Genomic DNA, 7,840 nt, shown 5'->3' with positions numbered 1-7,840 from the left:
TATCTGATTTTATATTTTAAATATTTGTTTAATTCATGCTTTCTTAATTACCAAGTGCTCTTATTTTTAAATTAATTTACTACCTTCTAAATGATATAAATCACAAGTATATACATAGATATTATATATAATACACACATTCGTGCCAATACACACATGAAAGAAAGACAAATTTATCATTTACCAGCTTTTTAAAAATTCTTTTTGTGTGTGTGTGTGGTGCTGGAGATTGAACCCAGGGCCTTCGGCATGCAAGGTACAAGCTTTGCCAATAAACAGGAGAGAAGCTCAGAGGGATAGGGCAGATCTTCACTTCTTTATCTTTTCCAGCCATCTTTAGCTCAGATGGAGAGAGAGCACAGAAAGACATTGTAGATCTCCACACTTGTTACCACTTCCAGCCATTTTGATTCATTCCTCTGTCTTGTGGAAAGGAACCTAGGTTCTGGATAGCCCCTGACATCTACATATTTTGTCACTTCTTTTAGGCTGATAGAAAACATTGGTTATGTACTTGCAAGTGAAAGTTTAGAGATATTGCTTATCTTTACAAAAAAAAGACCTAACCTTTAAAGTTCTATTCTTGCATTGCTATTTATACCTTTACCTCTCTGTGTCTCCACCTTCTAACTGACCTCTTCCTTACCCTAATCTTAAACCCAACTCTGTGAACATTTGTTCATATTAACTATACAGGTGAACGCATGGTATCTCTTAAAGAGAATTATTATTATTTCTGTATTTTATCTGAGGAAATTTACACTCAAAATTCATGTAATTTGCGCAGATAAATCATGGAATCTATATGCCAATCCAGATAAATTTTATTCTTTTTGTAGCAGGTTAATTTACTGATATCTATTGATCTATTACAAATGGACAAAGTCCAAATGTCCAACAAACTGAGAGCTTTTATAATAAATATCAAACCATGACTCATATCTAAAAGTACAGTCAAAAATCTCAATCAGGAATGTTCACATTTTAGACAATAATTTGTTAAATATAAAATATGTATATGGTTGTGTAGTAAAATTGAATCTTACTGTACAGAGTGCACCCTTCCAGGATATTTGGTTTTGATTCTGACTCGTTGAAGGATGTGTGCCTTTTACTGCCTTAAAGAAATTTTCCACCTCTGTAATTTATAAAAAACTGAAGGAAATCTAAATGACACTTACCTATTGGGAAATGAATAATTTCTGTGTGCCTTCTTCCTTAATTCTCTCTTCCAGAAAAGCCAGGTTTGTATCGGGTTAAATTCACTTCAATATTTTTGTACTCTAAATATGTCTTTCCTTAACTTTCTCCTATGAACTTGTTTTCACATATTGCAGATCTCCTAGTTCCTGTCTTATACAAAGTGTTGAACATGTGTTCATTTGGCATGTATTAGGAAATCAATATTTTACACTTTGGTACAATTATTCCCTATTAACAAAATTATGGAATGATATTCCTATTTTAAAACACCAGTGTAAATATCAAAGCTAGAAGAAAGTTGAGACGTGATCTAATTAATTTATTGTTGAAATAATTTACTCAGATTAATATACTAAGACATACAGAAACAGTTTTGACACCTTCCCTGCCCAGTCATTGCTTTTGTAACTGGCCTAAAAAATGAAAGTTTCAAAGGTAATTTTTTTTTCTCTTTTAGAGACAAATGACTTCTCCATTGTCTCAGCTCTGGGCGTAAATGGTTCCCTTATCTCTCTTAAGCCTAGACGAGTGGACAAAATATACACATGCTGACCAAAAGCTCAAGTCTAGTTTCATTTATATATGGAAAAAAGAGAGAGTCTGAGCCCAAGAAGGGTGCAATAAGCCCGTACATGTTTATTTTCTGATCTTACCTTCCCATTATAAAATACACTGGCACTCCTGTGTGTGCAAGGGAAATGGTGATTAGTGTGAGGTCCATTGGTCTCTTCAGAGCTAGCACTGTCTAAATCTTTTTATCAAGAAGAAGCAGGAGGAGAAGTAGAGAGATGGAGGAGGAGGAGTGGAAGAAGAGGAGTAGAGGAGTAGAGGAGGAGGAAGATGAGGAGAAGGACTTCCGATTTGGTTAAAAGAGAGAAAACAAACCTAAGCATTTGAAGCTGAGTAGCCAGTAAACCTTATGGTTACAGCTAAATAAAATTCCCATCTAAATCCAGTGTTTTTCCCCAATTGTAACAAACTGAATAATTTCACAATGATGATATAATGGGTAAGATCTGAGCAAAAAATAAAGTTGAAATAAATGACATATTCAAAACAAAAAAGCTATAATAATAGAGTAGTTTATTTTTCAATGAGTTTTCTTTTTTAATTAATTTTCTTAAATATTCCATTAAAGAAGTTACAAAATCAATTAAATTTTTATTACATATACATAAAGTAGTTTTGATAGGTACTTTTTGCATAATGACATATACCCTACCAACTCTATCAAAATTCATAGTGTCACAGAAGGAAAATACTAATAAAAAGACATGATAATATCTTAGTATTGCCACCAGGCTGGGTCTGAGAGTTTCCCGTGTGTAACCCAGTCTCCTGTAGCAGCCTTGCTGCCTGCCCTCACAGAAAAGAAGTTTCAGGATGCATCTGAAAAGGATTAGTAAGGTCTACTAGGCAGAGATAGAGACTGTAGGACCCACTCAAGAGACAAGTCCAGTGCGAACATGGGTCCATGTTGTATACGCTTTTCTGGAGGAGATGGAGAGCTGTGGGAAAATGTGCCCACTCACCTCTCTCTCAACACCACACCTGCTCATTCAAACACACAACTTTTTACAGTTTTTTATGAATAGGTGACTTAAACCTTCTCTGGATTCATGCAACTGTTAGCTTTCTTATTTGGGTCAATTTCTGGCCTTCCAGGGATGGGTCTGGTAGGGAAGGAGTGCAAATCTGGCCGAGGGCTGTCGGCCACTGGAGCAGCCCTTTTCTCAGGGCCAGTTTCCTGTTTCTTACTTTCCCTTACAGTGGTGACTCTGGTAAATCTACCTGAAGAATGCTGCCCTGGGCTAACTTGGGTGACTGTGTCTAAGTCCTAGAAGGTACAGTCCTAAAAAGTACGTTATACTCTTTCTACCTAGCTCTTATTTATTCTCTTTCAGTATAATTTTAGGCACATCATGTGATAAATAATTTGAAGAAAGAAAAAAAATTTAATCTAAGCCAATCCTACTAGGTGCTTACTATGATATCTTAAATTAACAGTATAGAAAATTGTTATCTTTTGGGGCTGGGGATTTAGCTCAGCGGCATAAGCGCCTGCCTTGCAAGCAAGCAGTCATAAGTTCGATCCCTGGTACCGATAAAAAGGAAAAAAAACAAAAAAACAAAAAAAAAAAAAAAAGAAAGAAAGAAAATTGTTAACTTTCAATTAAAAACTGCATTGTATATTAATACATCCTCAGGGTTATCAGATTGTAGCCCTATTCATAGTACTGAGTAATTTTATGAAGTTTCATAGAATGCAAATAACTGATAGATATACAAATTTTGTCGTCAGATAAAGAATTTCGTTGAGTTCCTCCACTCAGCTAAAACAAGTTTAATCTATTTCAATTTGTTTCAAATCCTTTTATTTCATAGATTTTTGTGCTGCTTACATTCTTTCTTTTGAACAGGTTAAAATATCTTCCTGCTTGCCAAATATAATATGAATAAATAAGTTCTTCAACCAGAGGTCATTTTCATATCTGTGTGAGAATCTTTGCTTTTACATTGTCCTGAAAATTTCCTTTAGACAGTTACTGTCAGATTCTATTAGATTTTAGAACTATTAAAGTAGATAATCTGTATTCTGGTGTATAATACATATTTTAGGCATATATTTATATATTCTTAAATGCTTCTCTTACAATAAATTGTAAATGACTAAGTTTACTTGTTAATATTAATCAGTGTAAATGCTGTGTGTGAATAAGCAGTACGGAAAGTGAGTTTTAATTTAATTTAATTTAATCAAATTCCCTCTTAGTCAATTGCTTTATCAAATATGAGTTTATACGTTGCTTCTTTCCACTAGACTTGAGGAATGTGCTATACATTTTAACATGAAGCTCTTTTGAGAACTCTCGATTATTTGAGAGTAGAAAATAATTACACCAGAGTCTGTTCTTTTTAAGCAACACACAGTCTGAGTGAAAGATTGTATTGGTTGTTTCACTATTGCCACTGTTAGCCCCCTGGGAACCAGGCTAATCATTCCAGACTGAAGGCCAATTCCAAGGCTCCAAGTTGCTCTCCAGAGTGCTGATTGATTTGAGACACGTTAATAAGTCTGAGTCTCGGGATGATCACACCCTAGCATGACAATCTGGCCTCCTGAGGAATTTGTGTTTGGAGAGACTGGGAGAGTCTCAGAAAATGGATCTTTTTACCTTCAATTACCCATTCATTTCCTACTTACTCTTTCTATGCTAGGCAGAGTGTAAAACCTAGAATATTTTTTTCAAATCAACTCATAACATCTAGTAAGGTCTTCTTTCCTACCTGCTGAAGTTATATGATGTGTCTTGTCCAAATATGAGCAGAAGGGTTGCTATATGCAGAGATAAAAAATAATTTGAGCAGACCCTGTTCAGTCTCTCTTTATTACCAGTAGTTCAGGCTTTTTTCTAATTATGTTGAAACAATTAGACATCCCACTTTGATCACAAACATTGTGAGATACTTTTATTAACTTCGTTCATCTGACAGCATAAAATAAACAATGGTTTATTGTCTTTGAGTCTTCTTTTCTGAAGTCTCTCTTGCCACATAAAATTTTGATGGATACATTCATAGTGTTTTGCTCTTAGCAAATTTCTCTGTTGTTGTATGAACCTCAGGTATCACATCTGTGATAGCTGAGGAAAAGACATGAATTTTTATCCCCACTCTACTGTTTCCTTTATCAACACTGAGTGCAATCAATTGAGGAAAATAGCAACAAGAATTTACAGTGACAGCAGTAAAATTGCTTTCAGTTTTAGGATATTCAAATACTTCCTGCATTTGTTTCTACCCTGGAAAATTGTAGTTCACTCTCTTTCTTCCCTCCCAGAGTGCTAATCACTATGACTTTATTTGGTGCCAAGAATATTTCCCTTGATACCTAGGAAGCATTTGGTTCTTAAACATATTTGCTTTTCCACCATCCTATTATTTTGTCAATTAAAACATGTTTGTTCTTCAATTAAAAACCAATGAGAAAGAAATATCATTATTCAAAATTTGGACAACTCTGCCAAATGTCATTTTCAGTCTCAAGGAAAAGAAAAAGAAATGGATTTGAGATTCTACGAACATCAAATATACAGAGAGAAATGAGTAAACTAAATTGTGCAAAGGATAGTGCTCGCAGCTCACAGAGCTTCCGCTAGCACAAAGAGAGAGCAGATCAGTCTAAAAGGAAGCCACCTGCGAATCTTGTGATGTCACCTAATAAAATGAGGAGATAGTGTGGGATGTGGGGCTGGGGCAATCCTGCAAAATTTATTTGAAGGTGAATTGCAACAGAGCATTGACACAGAGCTGCAGGCTCGCATCACTCACGCTCCTGTGTGACAGCTGATAAGGTGCTGTTGCAGCTGGCAAAGAGCCCCCAGTGGAGAATCCTATGGTGTCATGCTGCAAAGTGGGTTCTCAGGTTGCAGGAGGAGAACCTGAAGGTCTCTGGGTAGAACCGCACTTCAGGAACAATGAGAATGGGAGTAGTACTCCAGCCTCGGTTTCTATTTATGATGGTGATGTGCAAAAAGTACTTCTAAATTCCCAGCATCAATCTGGGCGCAGTAGCCCCAAGAGTTAGTACTGTGACAGCCTACCTTGCTCAGAGACACCATGAGATGCCAATAGAGTTTCTGAAATGAACACACATGGCATTAGAGAAAAGAACAGCTCTCAGGCCAAGGGGGATTATATTGAGAGAAGGAAAAAAGTTAAATGTATATTGAAGAAAAACTCAGACTGAATATGAGGTTAGTTAAGTCAGCTAGAAAATGTACCCTATAAAGAGTTCTGCTTTAAACACCTGAGGTGACAGTGACTCTCGATCTCAGAAACATGAGTGTTACCAAGAAGGGGACATTTTCTCAGCAGAATTTCTGAAGGTTTTTCTTCTGTCTCTGCCACTGTCTCACTCTTCAGCCACTGGATTGGGGATCTACACCGGAAGGTATCTGACAACCTCCAGCAGCACTTTTGGAGAAGAGTTGGATCCAACTTTGCTGGGACTTGTATCCGAGGTTGTGATCGCTAACTTGAAGAGCTATCGTGATGTTTGGGTGGCTGCATGGCTTGTATATTCTGTAGATGGTGGGTTTCTGACTAGTAAAGTGAAAGAATGGACACTAAAATCATGCTGACCTATAACTATAGCTATGGGATCAATTATAAGCATGGCAGACTAATATCTAACTATAAGAACTCAGTGGTAAATTTTATTTGGATATTAGGTATTTGGAAAAAGTAAAATTTTAATATACTAGTCATGCTATATGTATTATTTAAAAAGTTTAATCTTAATTTTTTAAAAACACTTTCTAATCAAAGAATGGAAGACACTGTTATTCAAATCACTACATTGCTGGGCGTGCTGGAGCACATGTGTGATCACAGTGCTTTAGAGGCTGAGGCAGGAGAATTACCATGAGTGTGAGTCCACTTTGGTTTACATACTAAGTTCAAGGTCAACCTGAACTACATAGATTGCTCCTATCTCAACAAACAAACAAATAAACAAATCATTGCATGTAAAAAAGAGAAAGAAAAGAAAGTATTAATTCATTAAGAGATTTGCCCAAAAGAAATATTGTAGCCTTATAATTATGCTATTGTAGAATGTTTCATTTAGAAGGGATCAGATTGTCTATAAAGACCATTTAATTATATAAATTGTTCTTAGCTAATAAATAGACAGCAAGGTACAATTACAAATTCCCCTGAGTTAGTACCCTAAACTGTAACTGTATTTGCACTGTTGTAACTCCAGGTAGTCACCTGAAGTGGTCAGCTTTCTTTTCTTTTCTTTCTGTTAGGGTTTTTTTTTTTTTTTTGAGTGGTCAGTTTTCTGATTAAAGCATCTCTTCAGTATCATTTACTCTTCATTATTCTGAATTTCCAGATTTAATCTTATTGTTGTGCTCAACTTTTATGTGCTCTTAAACTTTATTATAAGGAAGTCTGTGTGCAGTGTAGAAGACAGGAAATAGAAAAAACCTATCACCAAATTCTTTCAAGATTATTATTATTACAAAAGGCTAAAAATTGGATATCATGAAATTATGTTGATTAAACCAGCCCTGTTCCCCCTTATGTCATTCTTTGCCTTTTCCACAGCATGAGTTTTAAAAAGGCTGCATCTCTGTTACACTATGTATATTATACTGTATATGTTTCAACTTTCCATACTTAATTCAGGTTTATTAAAATGAATGAAACATTTTAAATTTAAAAAAAATCAACAGTTTTGTAAAGGTTAAGGCATCTATTGGATTAAAAAATTGTCATTATTCTGCAAAATTTAAGATTATACCTCAAATTTAGTAATCAAATTTGCATTCAGAGCCCTTGGCAACAGTTTAACAGGAAAAGGGTATATATCTAGTTTTAATATTTGTATAAATTCCCACAACCATGTACACTGGTTGCAAAAGTTTTGAAAAGTAGAAAGTGTTTGTATCACCAAATGTTTAAAGATTCCTGGGGAATAAAACTCAAAGCCAAATCTGAGGATTAAACTACAAGAGTTACCTAGGATCAAGTTCTAGAAGCAAAGTTCTGCGACAATACATAGAGAGGGCTCTTGTTAACAAGGAGTCCTGTGGTCAGGTGAGGCTCACCGGTTGTTTATCTCCAG

General features: G+C 35.4%; 1 pseudogene; it reads left to right on the top strand.

Moving 5' to 3' along the window:
* The first annotated feature begins 1,991 nt into the window (after positions 1–1,991).
* LOC100720412 (BCL2/adenovirus E1B 19 kDa protein-interacting protein 3-like) lies at positions 1,992–6,347 on the top strand (annotated as a pseudogene).
* The last annotated feature ends 1,493 nt before the right edge of the window (positions 6,348–7,840 follow it).

The sequence above is a fragment of the Cavia porcellus genome, unplaced genomic scaffold (genome assembly GCF_034190915.1).
Source record: "Cavia porcellus strain 051 isolate PalLab524CR breed Dunkin Hartley unplaced genomic scaffold, mCavPor4.1 scaffold_11, whole genome shotgun sequence".
NCBI classification, from domain to species: domain Eukaryota; kingdom Metazoa; phylum Chordata; class Mammalia; order Rodentia; family Caviidae; genus Cavia; species Cavia porcellus.
The sequence above is the reverse complement of the archived record's forward strand: the minus strand, read 5'-3'. Positions and strand labels throughout refer to the sequence as shown.